This window comes from Sus scrofa, chromosome 10, assembly GCF_054392235.1.
Source record: "Sus scrofa isolate SSC_HxYL_T2T_F1_AM1 chromosome 10, Sscrofa_HxYL_maternal_Yorkshire_Landrace_v2.0, whole genome shotgun sequence".
In the NCBI taxonomy this organism is placed as follows: Eukaryota; Metazoa; Chordata; class Mammalia; order Artiodactyla; family Suidae; genus Sus; species Sus scrofa.
In genome coordinates this window covers 25,494,483-25,515,582 of record NC_139392.1, presented here as the reverse complement: position 1 = coordinate 25,515,582, position 21,100 = coordinate 25,494,483, and the positions used below count along the sequence as shown (strand labels likewise).

The 21,100-nt window shown below is 45.0% G+C and overlaps 1 protein-coding gene across 7 annotated transcripts in view; it reads right to left on the bottom strand.

Moving 5' to 3' along the window:
- Positions 1–21,100, bottom strand: part of NR5A2 (nuclear receptor subfamily 5 group A member 2) — a 137,613-nt gene that overhangs the window by 66,883 nt on the left and 49,630 nt on the right.

Genomic DNA, 21,100 nt, shown 5'->3' with positions numbered 1-21,100 from the left:
AAAGTCCACGTGCTTCTCATCTTGTTGCAATGCATCACACACACAGTCACTAGAACACTCTGTTTCCAGCGATGCTGTTCAACTGGACACATACCTCTTCTGCCTTTCCCGCATTTCCCATTGAAGACCACGCCCAAACCAGAGCTCCCTAACTGGGATGGGAGAACAGGCAGTGAGCAGTGTCCCTGTGTCCCACAGCCCACATCCTCAACCTCCGGGGAGACGGGGACCCCTCAGCCCAGCCCCCATGATCAGGAGGACTGTGGCTGGGGAATGCACCTGCTGGCTGCCACAGAGAAAGAGGGCAGAGGATAAAGCAGACTGGCCCTCTCTCTACTTCTTGAACCTTCAATCCAGGGGCAGCGAGGCATCAGAGCTGTCAGGACCCCCTAAGGGGACCACCTTGCACCCCAGGGTCCAACAGCCTACGACCATCATGAGTCGTCAGCACATGTTCCAGGAACCCTCGCCTTGGAAGTGGGGGAGTCACGTGACTTGTGTTAGAGGCTTCCCATCAAAAATCGCTACATCCCCTTCCAAGGCTGATGCTTCCAAAGGTTAAGTCTCATTTATCCAAAACATTCAACACCCGGTATGCCTTAGTTCCCAGGGATGCTGAAGTCAGCAGTCCTTCATTTAAGGATGTACCAATGCCAGACATTCAATGTCAAGTTTTCTCGCTTCTAGGCACATCAGATACCTACCTAGGTGAGAGGCACCTTGGAGATTTGGAGGAAAAAGACAAGCGCATGTAAACCTGACACATCCCTGTTGATATATGTCATCACTAGATGACAAAATGGAACCGAGCCAATTTCCTTGAGAACAACTGTAGCCACGTTCTCAGAATTCGTCAAAGTAAAGAGACATTTTCGCCCCGATTTTACTCTTCCTCCTATCCAAGGTTCAAAAAGTTTCTTGCTGAAATGTCAATGTACTATAAGCGACCAGTAGGTTCCCCGTATTTGCGGGGTCGAATGAGAGCTTGCACACAGCGGTCCTGGTCGTGTTTTCTGTTCCAGTGTGCAGGTAGCCACAGAGGACTCTCGTGATCTGACCGAGGTGAGGGCTGGAAGGTCAAGAGGCTTATGGAACCAACCACACTCCACTGCTTCAGTCAAAGCGTGTTCATGTGGGAATTCCTGCTGTGGTGCAGCAGGTTAAGGATGCAGTGTTGCTGCAGCTGTGGCTAGTATTCTATTCCTGGCCCAGGACTTCTATATGCTGCAGGTATGGCCGAAAAAAAAGGAAAAGAAAAAAGCATGTTCTTGTGCAAAGAGATGGGGAAAAAAGGGGGCTTCTGCCACTGGTGGAAGGTGAGCTGTGTCCATCCTTCCCCAAGAATGGCTTTGACGGGGCAATTCAAGGAGCCGGACAATTCTTCCATGAGGCTGCAGTCTTTCACAAAGTCTAAAAGATGAGAGCTAGCCGGTTGAGGAAGTTCATGGCCAACCCACCCCCAGACTGTTAAAAAGGATGGTGTGTACAAGGCCCTGGTTAAGACAGGGGTCATTCATCGCGTCAGATTAGGGACATTTAGGGACATTTCCCAATGAACAATCAATCAAACAACACACATTGGGGCTGGGGTTCGCTGAGACTTGAATGAAATAAGGCCTGGTTCTTAGGCTCGAAGTACTTACAAATGAACTAGACAAACATCCATGCAAAAGAATTAGTTCACAAGGCAGCACAGAACGTGTTCGACTCCATGGAGCCAGTGATTAGAAAATAAATATGTGTAGGTGTATGTGTATATATTATGTATATAACCACACGTATTTTATATATACACACACATATAATATACATATGTATCATACATATTATATGTATATACATATACAATGCACATGTATATATATTATATGTATATATTACATATAAAGTACATATGTATAATATATATTATGTATCTGATATATAATACATATGCATACATACATACTATATGTATATATTATATATGACATATGTGTAAACATGTATTATATGTATCTATTATATACAATACACATGTATATATTACATATATTATATATGCATATGTAATATACACACCCACACACATATACACACAAATATAGTATACATATATAATATGTGTATATATAATATATACACATATATAATGCAATGACCTTAAAAAATTTCTTTTTCGTCCTTAAAATTTTTGAAGCAGTTTGTATGTACATATAATAATGAAAGAAACGGAGATAAAGGTAGGAATATAAGCTGAAGCCAAGAACAGCATGAGTCCCCCAAACCAGCTCCATAAGGGCTATTTCAGTAGCTGGCAAAGGACCCCAGTTGGGGTCCTTGTCACCAAAGCACCACTGCTAACATAACTGGTGGATATGTGACTTTCGAACGAGCTTCTTGGGGTACTGGACTCCTGAGAGAAACGTCTCTCGTTATTTCACAGGAGGACTCTAGATGACACAGTAAACCAGGCTTGATGACATTGGCTCTCTAGCCACCACACTGAGCTTCTGCGAGTGTTTCTCCTAAAGCCGGTGCAATGTGAAGAGGGGCTGAGAAAAGCTGGTCCTAGAACACAGTGGTCTGTTTTCCAAAGATGAACAGAGATCATCCAGAAATTACAGAGAGAAGGTACACATCTTATGCCCCTTCGTTGATTGCATAGTTCAGGACCATTAGACACGATCAAGGAAATTCATGGGCTTTATAGCTCAGAATCCTGGGTTCCTAGACCAGCACCCTCACCATGGAACTTTGGGCAAAGATTTCAAACTTCTTTTTTTGTTTTTTTTTAGGGCTGCACCCATGGCACATGGAGGTTCCCAGGCTAGGGGTCGAATCGGAGCTGTAGCTGCCAGCCTACATCACAGCCACAGCGACACCAGATCCAAGCCGCATCCTTGACCTACACCACAGCTCATGGCAATGCTGGATCCTTAATCCACTAAGCAAGTCCAGGAATCGAACCTGCGTCCTCATGGATGCTAGTCAGATTCGTTTCCGCTGAGCCATGATGGGAACTCCAGCATCCCAATTTCTTAAACCCCAGCTGCTCTCACAGCTATTGCTTTTGTTAAATGAGATAAATACACATGTGCCCAGTTCGGTGGCTGGCACACAGCCGACACCCTAGGAATGGTAGGAAAATCTGAATCCAAATAAAGTCAGGTAAAATATAAGAGGTGCTAAATGAAGCACAAAGGAAAAAAGTTCAGGTGATGAAAAGGCTGATGAAGGAGAAAATAACTAGTTCAAGGCAGATGAGTGTGAAATATTTTCCATTGCTTTCTTCTGCGAAGTACTATTTCATTTATGACCTCCGCCTGTTCCCTGTCCTCTGGTTTAGAAATCTCCTACGTGTACAAATAAGGCGACGCTCCTCACACATTGGGTCAGGCTCTGGATCTTCCAGCCATGAGGATAAAGCCTGGCTGGAATGGCCAGAAAGCATCTGTGAATATGATTGTCATTTTCAGAATAGGGTACCGAGGTGAGGTTTGTAAGCTTCATTCTCCAGACACTGCTTTTAAAGACAATCTCGACACCAGCCACAGAATTCCAGGTATGCAGCAGTCCTGTTGTCAGAACAACGGTGATGAATTAGGGAAGGTTTCAGCTGCCCCACACCCCACGCAAGGGGGAGCCACCGCTAGGGTCCTTGGGACAGCAGGGAGAACAAAGGAAGCTCTGTGACTCCCCTACAGACTTAACGCAGCTTCCTCCTGTGTAGACTGTGTTTCAAAGCCAGGAAAAAAAAAGTTTTTCGAGGCTAGCATGTCCTTGGGTCCTTTTTGGCCAGGCTGTTGGCCAAAGAAAGGAGGAAAAACCCGAGTGGCCTGGATGTCACTCACCAAAAATACAATGAAATGAGGGCAGAGGCAAAGGAGAGGTCCCTCAGGACGGCTCAGTGATGGAAATTCGCTGGGCGCAAAGGCTCCTGGGAGAATCCCTCCACCCAGCTCCCCAGTGACGCCAGAGGACCTGCTCCCTTCGCACAACTGAACACTCTCTAAGGCCGCAGTGCTGAGGGTATGTGAACAGGTGCCCAGAAATAGGTTCACTGAAGCGGTGGCAACTCCAGGTCAAGGGTTCAGCCCCAAAGTGTGGGGGTGATTATTTCTGAGTAAACCAGACCACTTTTCCTCTGCCGAATTAATGTTTGCTTGATCAACCCCTCCTACACTGTTGGCAGGAATGTGAGTCGGTGCGGCCAACTATGGAGAATAGCACGGAGGATCCTCTAAAAACTAAGGATAGACATGATATGATCCAGCAATCCCACTCTTGGGCATCTATCTGGACAAAACTCTAATTCAAAAAGAGACATGCACCCTAATGTTCATAGCATCACTATTCACAATAGCCAAGACATGGAAACAGCCTAAAGGTCCATCGACAGATGAATGGATTAAGAAGATGTGGTACAGGGAGTTCCCGTCATGGCTCAGTGGTTAACAAATCCGACTAGGAAACATGAGGTTGCGGGTTCGATCCCTGGCCTCGCTCAGTGGGTTAAGGATCCGGCGTTGCCATGAGCTGTGGTGTATGTCGCAGATGCAGCTCGGATCCCGCGTTGCTGTGGCTTCAGCTCTGATTCGACCCCTAGCCTGGGAACCTCCCCGTGCCTCGGGAGTGGCCCTAGAAAAGGCAAAAAAAAAAAAAAAAAAAAAAAGATGTGGTACATATACACAACGGAATACTACTCAGCCTTAAAAAGGACAAAATAATGCCATTTGCAGAAACCTGGATGGAACTAGGGATTCTCATACTAAGTGAAGTAAGTGAAGGAGAAAGACAAATACCATATGATGTCATTTATATGTGGGATCTAAAATATGGCACAAGCGATCCTATCTTCAAAACAGAAACAGACATAGAGAACAGACTTGTGGTTGCCAAGGGGGAGGGGTTGGAGGAGGGATGGAGTGGGAGGCTGTGGTTGGCAGATGCAAACTACTGTACATGGAGGGGATAAACAAGGCCCTACTGTATCGCACAGGGAACTATATTCAATGTTCTGTGATAAAACCATAATGGAAAAGAATATTAAAAGAAGAGTGTATGTGTAACTGCATCAGTTTACCGTACAGCAGAAATTAACACAACATTGTAAATCAACAATACTTCAATGAAAAAATAATTTGTGGGAGTTCCCGTCGTGGCTCAGTGGTTAACGAATCCGACTAGGAACCATGAGGTTGTGGGTTCGATCCCTGGCCTCACTCAGTGGGTTAAGGATCCGGCGCTGTCGTGAGCTGTGGTGTGGGTCGCAGATGCAGCTCAGATCCCGAGTCGCTGTGGCTGTGGCTGTGGCGCAGGCTGGCAGCTGTAGCTCCGATTCGACCCCTAGCCTGGGAACTTCCATATGCTGAGGGTGCGGCCCTAGAAAAGACCAAAAAAAAAATTTTTGTTTGATCAGTGCTGAAAGGACCCAGTAATCACCTTTAGTTTAATGACTTCGTTTTACAGAAGAGGAAACGCTGGCCTTGTGGGCTGTGATTTATAGAAGGTTACTCAGGGGCCAGAAATGGGCTGGCAATCCAGGCCTTCTAACTCCTAGCCCAGGGTTTTATCACTAAGCCTTTATCATACAAGAATACAGAGCTGTTCCCTGTACAGCACAGGGAACTCTACCTGATATTGTGATGACCTATATGGAAAAGAATCTGAAAAAGAATGGATGAGTGTACATGTACAACTGAATCACTCTGTTGTACAACAGAAATCAAAACACTGTAAACCAACTATACTTCAATACAGTTTAAAAATGAAAAAAAATTTTTTTCTTGATTTTTCTCTAGAAGTTTATTTTTTAACATAACATTACCTCAATTTATTTCCTGCAGGGAAATACAGTAATGGTAATTTATTTTATTTTATTATTTTATTTTTTTGGTCTTTTTTGCCATTTCTTGGGCCGCTCCCGTGGCATATGGAGGTTCCAAGGCTAGGGGTCTAATCAGAGCTGTAGCCGCTGGCCTACATCAGAGCCACTGCAATGTGGTTTCCAAGCATAGTCTGCAACCTACACCATAGCTCATGGCAACACCAGATCCTTAACCCACCGAGCAAGGCCAGGGATCGAACCCACAACTTTATGGTTCCTAGTTGGATTCCTTAACCACTGAGCCACAACGGGAACTCCAGTAATGGTAATTTAATTTCTCTATTTCAAATGCAAACAAAGAAGGTTGATTTGAGAAATAAGGTCCCTTGGAAATACACAAAAAGATAGTTACCCAATGATAAAACCTGCTTCCTCATGGACACTATGTAGGGTTCTTAATCCACTGAGCCACAATGGGAACTCCCCAGTAGGGCTTTCTCTTGACAGAAAAGTATTTTAAAAATCTTTCTCAATTACCATTCAGAATCTAGATGATATCAAGTAATTATAACTCACTCCTGGGCTAGAATGCCTATAAGATATCCACCAACACAGGACTTTGCCAGGGGCCCAGGGTGAACTGAACCAAGCAGCCCTGTCTTATCCCAGTTCCCTGGGCCCTGACTTAACCTGGTCTCAACTGCCTGCTCTTTCTGAGGAACAGGACATTATTCCGAGGACCTGGACATTATTCCAGTTGCTTGAAAGGTGCTCTGACAGAGCAGACTGTTCCTTCTTGTGGCCTCCTGTTTCTCAAAGCAGGGAACTGAAGAGGTATAGCCTAAGACCTGGAATCGTACAAGGGTCTAAAGAGACAACTTTTCACATGGAAAATTGTTATATTTATGTTCTATTCAAGGTAGTAGTGCACAGATGTCAATTTTAGAAATCCCCATCCACCTCACTGTTCACTGCAGCACTATTTACAACAGCCAAGACATGGAATAACTTAAATGTGCATCGATAGAGGAATAGATAAACAAGATGTGGTACATGTACACAGTGGAATACTACTCAGCCATGAAAAAGGAAATAATGCCATTTGCAGCAACATGGAGGGACCCAAAGATGATCATACTATATGACAAAAAAAGACAAATATCATATGATATCATTTGTATGTGGAATCTACTAAAAATGATACAAAAGAACTTATTTATAAGACAAACAGACTCTGATTTCAAAATCGAATCTATGGTTACCAAGGGGAAATATGGGTGGGGGAATAAATTTGGAGTTTGAGATTAACATATACACATTACTATGTATAAAATAGATAACTGACAAGGACCCACTGTATAGCACAGAGAAATCTACTTGATATTCTGTAATAACTTTTATGGAAAAGAATCTGAAAAAGTCCCACTCCTGGACATCTATCCAGAGATGACTGGAAAAGATACATGTACCCCAATGTTCACTGCAGCACTATTCACAAGACATGGAAGCAGCCTAAGTGTCCATTGACAAAAGAGTGGATAAAGAAGATGTGGTACATATACACAAGGGAATATTACTCAGCCGTAAAAAGGAATGAAATATTGGCATTTGCAGCAACACGGATGAACCTAGAGATTATTATGCTAAATGAAGTTAGACAGTGAGGCACAAACATATATGCTATCACTTTTATGTGGAATGAAAAAAAAAAGGATACAATAACTTCTTTGTAGAACAGATACTGACTCTCAGACTTTGAAAAATTAAAGGAGACAGGTTGAGGGGGAAGGGATGGGGCTAGGGGTTTGGGATGGAAATGCCGTAACCTGGGTTGTGAAGATCATTGTACAACTATACATATAATAAAATTCATTGAGCTAAACACCAAATTTTAAAAAAAGAATCTGAAAAAGAATGTATATATGTATATATATACAACCAATTCACTTCGCTGTACACCTGAAACTAACACAGCATTATAAGTCAACTATACTCCAATAAAATTTAAACAAAAATAAAGAAATGCTCACCCAAAGAAAGAGGCACAATTCTATTTTCTAAAAACCTGACGTAAGTCTATTCGCCTCAGATTCAAGCTTGAGTCTCTTTTTCAGAGCAAAATTTGCTTGGCAAATGGGCAGAATGGAGCCAAGGAGAAATGACGTCTATAAAGGTCCTTGCTGTGCAGGACAGTGCTGGGCTGGGAGGGGGTCAGGTGTGAACAGGGAACACTTCTTGACAAGCTTGTCACCATGTGCAATGGAGTTAAGGCGGACTGCATGTCTCCTGGAAACCACGCCTGGGAGTTAGAAGGTCCTGCCTGTGCTCCCGTCTAGTTTAAATCTGGAATCTACACATTTGTTTTTTCTTTAATGGGAAATGTTTGCTTGTTGGCTTGTTTCTACCTCACTTCTAGAATTCCCATGGCCCATTACTTCCAGGAAGAAGCACACAAAGGTCATGTAAATGTTTTACGAGCTAGATTCACCAAACCGCTGCTTCCTTAGGGCTTCTGCAATTAAAGGATCGCAAGTGCACAGGAATGGCAGGGTGTCTCCTGGGGTGTCTCCTGGGTCCTAAAGTCCACACTGAGCAGGTAGTTTTCAATAAAGAAAGGAGACGTTTGGGGAACCTCAGCGCCATCATTTTAAGCAAGCCCTCTGCCTCTGGTCAAAGATATTTGATCTCTACACTGGGCACACGTGATTTATAGAAACTACATAAGAATAACAACACTCCTTAGAGTAGAAAAGCAACCTATTTCTTTTAAAATCTTTTTTTCCCGCCTAACCGAGGAGTCGTCCCTAGGAACCAAAAGGAATCTACTTCAATGCGGGGGTTAAAACATCCCCCTTTGCCCTGGGTGGCACTCGGGCTGGGGCGGTCAGGCTGGGAATGCTGGCCATCTCCAGCCGCACGTGAGCCAATCGGTTCAAGGAGGGCAGCGCCCATGACTCTCAGATCAATACGGTGAAGTATGGAGATGGATCTGGTCCCGCAGAGAGCACATTAACGAGCTCCTCTCCATGACCTCTGCCCCGAGGCACAAATTAGACTCCACCACAAACCACATTCTGCAGTGGGGACCTTCAGTCTCTGCTTGCTTTTAATAAAGCACCCTGGCATTCCCGTTGTGGTGCAGTGGAAACAAATCCGACTAGGAACCACGAGGTTGCGGGTTTGATCCCTGGCCTCGCTCAGGGGGTTAAGGATCCGGCATTGCCGCGAGCTGTGGTGTAGGTCTGAGACACGGCTCGGATCCCATGTTGCTATGACTGTGGTGTAGGCTGGCGGCTACAGCTCCGATTGGATCCCTAGCCTGGGAACCTCCATATGCCACGGGTGCGGACCTAAAAAGACAAAAAGACAAATAATAATAATAATAATAATAATAATAAAAATAAAGCACCCCACAGGCAGACCTCAAAGATGATGCGCATCTTTCGTACAGTCTAGAATTAGTAATATTTTGTTTGAAATGATGCATAAGATAGCAGAAATGCATGCTTTGGAAGCTTAAGAAGCACACTTTTCGTCTTTTTTCACTAAAGTGCTGGATCGCTCTCAGCAGGAAGCCCCACTAAGGGCTTCCCTTCCTGCTCTCTTGCGAGATGCAGCTGTGTTCTGGGTCTGTGCTACTCACACTTCAAGACACCCACTGTTCACCTGGTATCTTGTTCAAATGCAGGTTCTGATTCAACAGATTCTGTACGTCTAACAAGCTGATCCGTGAGGCCAGGGCTAATGGAACAGACCATCCTTTGAATAACAAGTTCTAGAAAGTTTCTGCAAATGGATAAGCCCTTCCACGTGCGCATGTGTGTACACACACTTGCACACTGGGATTCTGGGCCCAGGAATATGCTAGGAGAAAACACACCACAAAGACGAAGAGGGGTAGCTTGGGAATCGAACTGGCCTGATGCAAAGCCAGACTCCACCAGCAGACAGACAAAGGTGACCTTGGGCAGAAGACTTAAGTCCTGGAGCCTTACTTTTAGTCCAGCTTCCATCACATCCTAATGATTACGGATACTCTGAACTTGTTGAGAGAGTGCACGGAGCTCGTGTGTGCCTAGAACTCAGGACAAAGCTTGGGCTCGATAAATATTGGCCATTATTAGAGGACCTTCCCCTCTTCGGTCAACCAATACAACAAACCAAGAGTCTAACTCCAAATGAAAACCGAAGCAACAACTCCAGGCTTTGGTTTGTACTGGTCCCTCTACTAACCCTCTTTCCTGGCCAGGCAGAAACTGGAGCTGCTGCACAGATCGTGAAGACCTGGACCTCAGAGAGATGCAAGCAGTGGTACCCAGTGGCTCCTTGATGGCAGCTCACAGGGGTCAAGGCCCAGGTGGCACTGGTGGGGGTGAGCGAGCGTATGCTGCAGAGGGGCCAGGGAAGTGCCAGAGAAACCGCACCTGCTTGTCAGTGACTCTAACGCACCTGTCTGTCCCACAGCTGCCTGGATGACACACTGCCCCTGGCCCAGGAGCGACTTCACATCCCCTGGCATTGTCCGAGAGTTTTGTTCCCCTGGGTATCTCTACTTACTGGCTGATGTGAAAATTCCGGTTTGGGAATTGCATTCAGTTGGCATCAAGCTTTAACCCCCCGAAGGAGTAAATGCCCACAAGAGTGATATTTAAACCACTGGTTTTACAAGTGTGGCCAGAGGGTCCAAGAGGTTAAAGCTGTCTTCCCATTTATACTCAGATGCTGTTTGCTCTTTGACCCCAGACCTCTCAGGATGAAATGACATCATCGCTCTTGTGGCAAATGGCACGTGTGCTTGGGAATTCTTGGGCTTTAACCATTTCTCAGTTTTAACTCCTGAGACATGGATCGTGAGCAGTAAACTCACAGGAACTAAGGGCCTTGAGTCCTCAGTCATTAACAAGGGTACAGAGAGTCCTGGGATCTCAAAGTTTGAGGCCACTGCCTTAGATCAGGAGTGATCATTTTCATAGTAAAACAAATGAATGTCTAAGTTGCTAATTCGCGGAGTTCAAAACGCTGCGCTAGGGTTTATGGGAGGAAACAGTGGGGGTGAGTTGGGGAGACAGACATGTAAATAAGTACCACTGGGGCGAAGACCCTGGCAGGATTACCAGAGACCCCAGATTTTGTCAGACGGCCCCAGTTTCGGGGGCTCCATGACTGCATTTATAGATGTCACATCACTGGCTTTGAGGTCTGCAATGGTGGAGGTGGAGTCTATACACATATTAGGTGTAAAAGGAAAACAAGCCAACTACTATGGTCATATGGGGGGAGGGTAATTAATTCCAGCTCAAGAAATGGAGGAAGTTTCCTGCAATTGGGGTTTAAGCTCAGCCTCTTCTGATAGTGTCGGGAAGGGGCCTTGGTGGGCGCCAAAGCACAGAGGCGGGAAGTTTGCAAGAGAAGTGGGGAAAGATGAGGCACGCAGTGCGTCTGGGGTGGAGGCGGGAGGTGAAGAGATGGAGAAGCAATACCTGCGCAGGCGTTTTACCTTTCTCCGCAAACACATTTGACTGCGGAGGGTGACACGATGAAACCAGCAAACCCAGAATAAGGGCGGGGAGGAGGTGTTCCCTAAGAGTCAGGAAAGGGAAAACTTGGGGGGAAGGGGGGCGCCGGGAGGAGGCTCTGGGAGGGGCAGTTGATGGTGTACCTGCTCCCACGTGTCTGGAAGAGAAGCGTGTGTGGGTGGAACCCCAAGAATGTAGCATGAGAAGGAAAGGGCCCAACAACAGAATTTAGGGAACAGCATCGTTCAGGGGTTGGGTAGACAGAGGGGAAGCCAGTCTGGAAGGATCAGAAGATGGTGCCGGGGTAAGCTCAAGGATGCTCAAGAATGGAGACGTGTTGCCTTTGCAAAAGCAGAGTATACTATCTGCGGCTAAAACAGGCAGGTAAGTTGAACTAAAATCACCTGAACAAAGCCTTCAGGGCAGATGGGGCCAGAGAAGATGTGGTCATCTGCAATGGCTGAGATTCAGGAGCTCTTGTCACCAAGGAGTGGGGGAGCGCCCCTGAGCTGGCCTGGCTCCAGAGACCCCAGGAAGAGAGCAAGGGTGTGGGTACCATGGTTGAAAAACGCAGGATGGGGACGAAGAGGGGGCCTGGTCCAGGAGCTGGGCTTTGTTTTTCAGGGGCAGAGCCTCATGCTTCTCTACAGAAAGAAGGAACCCAGTGGAGGGGAAGATGGAAATGCTGAAAAATCTAACAGAAGGGAGAGAAGGTGGGAAAGGGAGAGGAGGAGGGACCCTCAGACTCACAAGAGGAGGAAGAGGCTCAGAGCTGAAAGCACACACTCAAGCCTTTCTGGAGGGTAGGTCTTGAGATGGGGTGTGTGTGTGTGTACGTGTGTATGTGCAGGGAGTGTGTACTGATGGAAGGGTGTGTGTGTGTGTGTTGGTGCAGGAGGGAGTGTGTTGATGGCTGTGTGTGTGTGCAGGGAGTGTGTATTGATGGACGGGTGTGTGTGTTTGTGATAGTGCAGGAGTGAGTGTGTGTTGATGGAGGGGTGTTGCCTTTGGAAAGGAAGAGTATACTATCTGTGGCTAAAACAGGCAGGTAAGTCAAACTAAAATCACCTGAACAAAGCCTTCAGCCACTTACAAAAACTACAAGTCACCTGCCCTTTGTGTCTTTGTCCCCATTGTTGACCTAGGTCAGGGCTACAGAGAAAGCGGGACTCACGTGGGTTGAGGTTTCCCTCTCCTTGGGGGACCTCTATTATTTCACTCACCATATTGTAATGCAATTATCTGAAAAAAAATTTTTTTTTCATTTCTAAAAAAGGTTCCGGAACTCATTCTCTCTCCACCCTCATACCTTTCCATTAATAATAGACATAATTATTTGGCATAAAGAAACCTGTCTGAAATACTAATAGAAGGAAGCAGAAAGTCACTTAGCAACAGTGAATGAACCACAGTTGACGGTTGCAACACTTTCTTTTCTTTCCCTCCAGCCTGAGTCCACCCAGTGTTTCAGTCTCCTGACCATGGAGTTACGACCATGGAGTTACATAGACTGATGGTCTCAAAACCCCTCTCTCCTCCTCTGTCCTCCAGGGGGGAACAGGGACTAAGCAGCCCTTACATCAGACCCAAGAGAAACGGGGAGAGTTAGCTAGACTTAAGAAAACTGGTTCGTGAAATTGTGTTTGACTAAAGAGCAGATCTCAAGCACATACAAATAAACACGTCTGCTGGCTAGAAAAACAAATCATGCTTGCTGGTCTTCACCGGGTAGCTCTCTGTAGTAGAATTTTGGAAATGTAATTCTTGTTGAGATTCAAGTCCAGGAACAGCGTTCTAGCCTCGCCTCACCATCAGCCCTGCCCCCAAACAGCATTGGTCCCTGTAATTTTACACATGTCTGCTCTCCTCCTTGAGGGTAGGGGCCATTCCATCTCTCTCCATCCCAGTTCCAGCACAGTATGCTCTGCAAATATTACTTAATTTCATCTTAAGTACCATGTCAGGAGTACACAACCCCTATTTTATACACAAGGACACGAAAGTTCTTTCCTAAGAGCACACGACCAGAAAGCAGCAGAGTTAGGCCTTGAGGCTAAGCTTGATTCCAAAGCCCATGTCATTTCCACATCAGGAGCCTTCTGATGTGCTAAGAAGGAAGTGACTATTTGCTAAGAAGGAAGTAACTATTTACGCAGTGCTTGCACCAAGCCCTGGTATTTGTAACAACCACAGCGCCAGACTTTCAAGCATTGATCAAGGAAAGAAGAAATTGGCATTTCCTGAACATAGGCTAGAACTTGATTTGTGTGAAGTCCTTTAATTCTCCATAATGCCTCTGAAAGAGGTAACTATCTTACAGAAGGGAAGCCTTGCCTATCCTAAGCAGGTACCCATAACTGGGAAAGGAAACACATCCAGCTCTGACCCACCCCCTCCGCCCCCAAAGGCAGAACTCATGATACAACATTACCGAAGCAAACTCAGGTCTGCTCACAGGCAGACCAATCTACTTACTGACACTGGGTTGCTGGGAAGGAAAGTACAGTGTTTATTGCAGGGCACCAAGCAAGGAGAGTGGGCAGTTACTCTCCAAAGACTTGAACCCCTGCAGTGGCTTTCAGGGAAAAAATTTTAACGGCAACACTTGGGATACAGACTTCAGGGTGTGTTCCTTTCTCCTGATTGGTTGGTGGTGATTTAACAGGATGAGGTTTTGGGAATCTTAATCATACTCCATTTTATCACTGAATTATTTTGTTTCTTGACTGCTTTTCTTTTGTTTCTTGCATTCTCTGACTCCCCTAACTACTAACTGCTCATGTCTGCTGTTTGGAGCTCAGAGAAGGCCTAGGAGACAAAACTCTTTCTCTACAAACACGAAATGAAGGACACAGAAAGGGTTTTGTACCCAGGAGGGCCATGCAGGATCCTACCCTGTTTCAATTTTACACTTTAGGAGAGTTCAACCACAGCATTATTTTGTATCTATAAAGCCTGATTCTTTTTTTATATTTGTTTTCCTGTATATTTGAAAACAAATTTGTTTTCCTATTACATTTTGTATTTATGGGTATAGTACCCTTCAATAGGGTTTTGTAATGCCAAAAATGTTTACTGTGCTTGTATTATCAAATCAATGAATTAGAGAAGTTACTCCGAAAGGATTGATGCATTTTTAATGAAGGTACATGATATAACTCATTATTCTCTAAGAATAATGGCAGCTCTGGGGAGTGTACATAGATAAGAGCTGAAAGTCTGCAAATGGGTATCATTTAGCTGTCACATGGAAAATATTTCTAGAGATTCCATTGGGCTTTAAAATTATTGTTTATTTGTAGAATTCCACACTTCTCTGTGATTAGTCACCTACAGAAAGTTACTATTAATTGATGAAAATTTCATTATTCTCCTTAATCATTACTGTTCCTTTTTACCTTGACTCTGAGCTGCAGAAAGGAACACTAACTATTAAAATAATCTCTGAATGTATCCAGGGAACGTATTTGAACTCACACTATACACTGGGTGGGAGAACCAGGGAGGTCTCTTAGAGGCTTAAACAGAGCAGGGGCAGAAGCATTCCAGGGTTTACAGCTTTAATCCTTCATTAGAGGTATTTGCTATATTAGAAATGTTTTTCTCAAGTTAGTGTAATTACTCTAAAAAGATTCATAACTACTAAAATAGATATACAATGTGTTTCTCAAGAGAAGAGGTTTTGTCCTGTTCAGTCTCTAAGTCCTAAAATGCAACTGGCACACGAGGGACCCTTGATAAGTATTATAGAAGGAACCCTAACATTACCTGACCCAGTCTATGGTAATGAAACGCTACATTCACGACACACAAGCATAAAGAAACCTGGATTCCCATTGTTTGAGCTGCTACATGTGGCTACACCCAAGACCCAGGCTTGTTTTATCCAGGGACTATTAAGAAGCTATATAGGGAGTTCCCCTCATCACTCAGAGGAAAAGAACCTGACGAGGATCCATGAGGATGCAGGTTCGATCCCTGGCTTCACTCAGTGGGTTAAGGATCCGGCATTGCCGTGAGCTGCAGTGTAGGCTGCAGACTCAGCTTGGATTCGGTGTTGATGTGGCTGTGCCTAGGCCAGCAGGTACAGCTCCAATTCCACCCCTGGCCTGGGAACTTCCAGATGTCCTGGGTTCAGCCCTGAAGAGCAAAAAAAAAAAAAAAAAAAAAAAAACGGAATCTGTGAATACATAAAAATTCTTATCATCTCACCATTTGAATTGGTTTAAAAACCTCTTGTGCTCACGTATTTAAATTTTAAATTACTTAAAGTCGATAAGAAGACCTAAAGGAAGTATCAAGGGAGAATCTACATTGAGAATTGTTTGGAGAGCAATGAGAGTATCTGTAACTCAAGAAGAGGCAGCTCACAGTTCCCGCAGAGACACAACGGGATCCTTGGTGTCTTTGCAGCACCAGGATGCAGGTTCGGTCCCTGGCCTGGCACAGTTAAAGGATCCAGCATTGTTACAATTGCAGCTGGGATCTGATCCCTGGCCTACAAATTCCATACGCCACGGGGCAGCCAAAAAGGAAAAACAGGGGGGAAAAAAGGCAGCGGGCGTTAATGCTTTAGGATGAAATGAATTGATTTGAATTTCAGAAATACAGTAAGTGGAACAATGGCAAACATTTCTTTGAATATTTTTTCTTATGCTGCCCTTCCATATTTGTAGGTAAATCTAAATTGATTATGTAACAGCAAACTCAAATAATAATAAGGTCACAATACTGTTTTATGTTGTTGATAGCTTGCTATCTGTAACCTATTGTTAAAGTTACCACGAGAAATCTAGGTTCTGAAAAACATCTTAGCTGGCAGAAAAATTGTGGCTTTTTACCTTTAAATGAAAATAAATGTTCCAAACATCAGAATCTCTAGACTGAAAAACTTAGAGGTAGGTAGTCTAAGTTTAGTTTCTTAGGGCTTACGTTAAAAGAACCATCCTAATTCCAGGAAAAAAAAAAAAAATATATATGTATATATATATAAGTTCTTTTCAGGTAGCTTGCATACATTTTTAGATTAAGACTGATTAATAAATGGAAAAGCTTTGTAGATGCATAGCAAGTGTTTGGGGGGCTTATGTTGAAAAGCTGACAACTCATTATAAATGCCTGACTGGACTAATCAATTACTCAGATCAACATTAGGTGCCTATTATAGACATAAACATGGGAGTTCTAGCTCCCTGAAGTAATGTCCTAACGTCATGAGTGTAAAACATTCTAATAGGAAATGCGAAGGTATAAACAGTCTTATTATTACAAGTCTTTCCAAATAACGAACTGACTTTTCTGCGTACATCAGACACTATAAAAGACATTTTTCTTGTCTCCATCTGATGCTCGTTTTTGTAATTTGCTTTACATGTTTTACACGGACCCATGTCAATCCAATAATTAACTAAGACAAAGCATCCTGGTGCAAGATATCTAAGGTGACAGTCATGTAACAACAGCAAAACAACCGTGTTTTGTTGTTGAGGAACTTTTCAGAATTGTACTCATGCCTCTGATCATGATTTCTAGAAAGTAAACCGATTGATCTTTGAAAAAGGGCATCTGTTGTAGCCGAGGGTGTGTTCAGCATCTTTGCCCTAATCCAGAGATATTTTTAGACTAATGATAACAAAGATTTCTTCCTGCAAACAAGCTTTCGGAGAGCAGCTGCCTGTCCAATATATGCCATTCCTCCCTCCACTGACAGCCCTCTCTCTCTCTCTGGCATTTTGGAAAAAAAGCAAAGCTCTTAAATAGATTCAAACCAGAGGAAAACCAGGAATAGAAGCAACCAGACACCTGCTGACACAGTGACAAATCCCAGTGACATGGTGGTGACCCCCAGTTAGTCAGGATTTAATTAAGGGCGTAATTAAGTCAGTGGAACAGAACACTAATGAGTGTTTTTTTAATATGGGTAATTATACGTCAAAATACAAAGTGTGATGAAGACCTAAATATATCATTAAAATGAACAGTATAGAATAACAGAGGGCTAAGCGTGCCTCTTCTATCGCGCGGGCAGCAAAGGAAAAAAAAAAAGTTGAATCTGTCTCAGGTTGAATAATACTTGGGCAAGTTTATGTTGGCTTCACGCTGGGGCATTTGTTATTCTAATTTTGCAACAATAAGCGACTCTGGGTATTGAGATCCTGTTTTCAAGGCAGATTCCATTGGCTTTGAAGTCTTTCTGCGTGGAGCATTTTGTCCCCCTGCAAATGAGCAATTAAGAGAGTGCTTGCAAGTACTTGGCTTCCCCTGGATGGAGGAGTCCGCCAAGCGGGGCCAGATGCCCAAGACTGGGGCTCGTCCCTAAGTCGAGTGAGCTCCCATTATGTGCACCCCTTTGATGTGATCTTTGCTTTAGGCACTGACATTCCCCACAGGGCTGTGCTCTCCTCACTGGGAAATGCCACGGAGGAAAGGGAAAGGGGGCTGAAATAAAGTTGGGAACTCTTCCAACGTGAAGATGAGGCGTGGAGGTCGTGAGCAGAACCGTCAAAGACCCCCCACCTTATGTTCTGTGACTGAAAAGCTTGGGGACGTGTTCTGCCACCAGGATGACGTGATCTTCGGCGTCCCCGACGGGGGCTTCATTTATCCAAGTAACAAGTGGAAAAGCAGCTGCTTCCAATGGCTAACACCCCATCCGACTGTCTAGATAATTAGTGATGCTAAAGCTTTCCTTTAAAAAAGTTAGTGCACCTTTCAGCAGGTACCAACAGGATCTCTCTGGTCTGGTTTTACCTGTGCTTTTTGCGATATTCCAGAGGAAAAGGAAAGAGTATCTTTATAAGCTTCCTATGAAGCAGAGCCAGAGGCCAGACACTGCATCGTTTTGCTTGATGTCCACTAAGGATTGGGATGAGGGCACCTTAGGAAATATAGGTGAATTATTTATCATTTGCCACCCAGCTATGTCTCTCAATCAGAAATTACATTCCTATTATCAGACATATATATCTATATAAAATCAGATTGGTTGCCCAGCACTAACTTATAAATCCCATGGCATCTAGGATGCTTAAGGAAAGCTGCTTTGTGCAAAGAATTTGCTTTGACCCAGCTATTCAGTATGCAGGTGTCCACAAACAAAATTCTGAGACCTCAAACAGGGGTGTGAGTATTCAAACACGCAGGGACACAGAAGAACGGGGAAGAATGCTCACCTTCGGTTTGGACAGTGAGTTGAGAGCTCATTCCCCAGCAGTGCCCACCATAAAAATAGGCACGATCTCCCGGATAAGGCTCATGTCCCAGTTCAGGAATTATAAAGGGCAGATGTCATATAAACACTTCCCCCCCAACCGGCGTTAATAATTAATTTCACCAGACTTATAAACTAAGGCTTATTAGAACTCCTCGTATTTGAATGACCCTTAAATCTCTGAACACGAGGAGGCAGAGATAAGGGACTCTTGCAGCTTCGGAATCTGTGGCACAACTTCTCAGAGGCCGCACGAAGTTAACGCCAGCCCCTGGTTCCTCTAATCTGGTGACCAGTTCAATTCCCTCGTAACATCTGAGACATCAGACGTATTTTTCGGTGGGGCAGGCCCAGCGGTGCTGGTTAGGCAAATTGATCATCGGGCTGTGTGTAAAGCATCTTTTTTTTTTTTTTTTTGCAAGAGTCTGTTCTCTTCCTCTCCCCAATCACCTGAAACTTTCTCAACACAATATAAGAGACTGAGCCATTCTCGAAAAGATTAGGGGGTGTGCAAACCAGAAAGCCCAAAGCTACTGGGTGGCCTCTAGCTTTTCGCATAGCAATTTTCGAACCCTAAAGACTATCACCCTGAATTCACCTTACCCACCTCTGTCTCACACAGATACATATGCAGACACACAGAGACACAGACACAGACAGACGGACGGACATACACCCACACACAGACATACATACAGACACACACACAGACACACACGCAAACATGCAGATACACCCAGACACACACACAGACACAGGCACAGACAGACAGATGGACACACACATACAGATACACCCAGAACACAGACAGACACACATACATACAGACACAGACACACGCAGACATACAGATACACCCAGACACACAGACAGACACAGATGGATGGACACACACACAGACAGACTTGCAGACACAGACAGACGGATGGACACACACAGACAGACAGATACACCCAGACACCCAGACAGACACACACACAGACTGGCGGACGGACAGACACACGGACACACACGCACACACACACATGTCTGTTTCCCAACACCTCTTCCCCTCTTTTCTGCGGGCAACGCCGCCCTTCTTGGGTTCTCCATGAATGAACGGGAGTGTCTTTCACACCCCACTTGCCTCCTGGCTCGAGGGGAACTGCTAGGAGGGCAACAGCCCCCCAAAGGCAGCAGTGCCAGCAGCGGCAGCCTGGCGGTCGGCTGGCACCCGCCCCTGCTCCTGCTCCCCGGGCCTGGCGGAGGTTGGTGGGGCTCAGCAAAATTTTTATGTACGGGAGCAGACCCAAGGAAAACTCACACGCCATAACCGATTGTGAACAGGGGGTCATCTATCAGCAGACAAACGCAGGAACTCCAGAATGTCTCTCCTCAAATGAAATAATATATCTTTGAAAGCCAATGCCCGTTTTAGGCCCGAGGCCCATATATCAAGCCTGAGCGGCTTGTGGAATCGCTCCAGGGCCATTAACCTTCCACCTGTTTCCCCTTGTCCTTCAGGATGAGACCCTGCCCTTGATTTTACTCCCTTCCCCTGTTCATCTTCCGACAGAGTGTAAATGTAAAGCGGCAGCCCCGCGAAATAATTCAAAGGCAATGGACCAGGGGCACGGTTACAAATCTCTGCCACTGGCACTGTGACTTATGCAGGCAGTTTGTCACACAGGAGCCAGGTGACCTCTGTGACATAACAGAGAAAAATATCGCCGGAGATCAAAGATGGGATCCGAGGGCTCTAAGAAACGCTGCTGGGCAGGGCGCGGGGGCTCCCCGGTACCCAAGACGCCCCTGACACCGTAACACCCGTCCCAGGGAAACAGCAAAGGTGGAGCAGGATGCCCGAATTGACATCCTGTGTGTCAGGTGGGATGGGGGGCTTTCCTGAGACATCAGGAGGAAACCCCTGGTTTCTTTCTTTCTTTCTTTTTTTTTTTTCTTGTCTTTTTAGGGTCACACCCACCGCATAGGGAGGTTCCCAGGCTAGGGGTTGAATCAGAGCGGTTGCTGCCAGCTTACACCACAGCCACAGCCACGCCAGATCCAAGCCCCATCTGTGACCTACAGCTCAGGGCTGGATCCTTAACCCACTGCGTGAGGCCAGGGATTGAACCTGCGTCCTCATAGATACCAGTCGATTCGTTAACTGCTGAACCACAACGGGAATTCCATCCCCCGTTTTCTTGAGGACATCCTATATGTGCTGGGAGGGCCCAAGGCAGCCACATAAATTTATCTCATTTGACCTTAATCCAGAGAAGTTAGAAGAATTTGAAAAACGTAAAAGTGAATCCTTGAAGCCTTTGTCCTCCTGAGACCCAAAAGGCTACAGTTAGGGCAATAAAAACAAAGTCTTACAAAAGCTTAGCCATTTGCTGGATGAAAGAAGTGGGGTTGTGGGGTTGCACATTTTTTTTTTTTTTGGGAGACTTACATCCTTCATTAAAATGGACTGCACGCATTTAGTTGTGTATGTGTTATGCATAAAAAAGAAAAAAAAAAACCAAATGATAGTAACTAACGGATGAAATGACATCACGTGCATGAAAGTACTTTTAAAAGGTC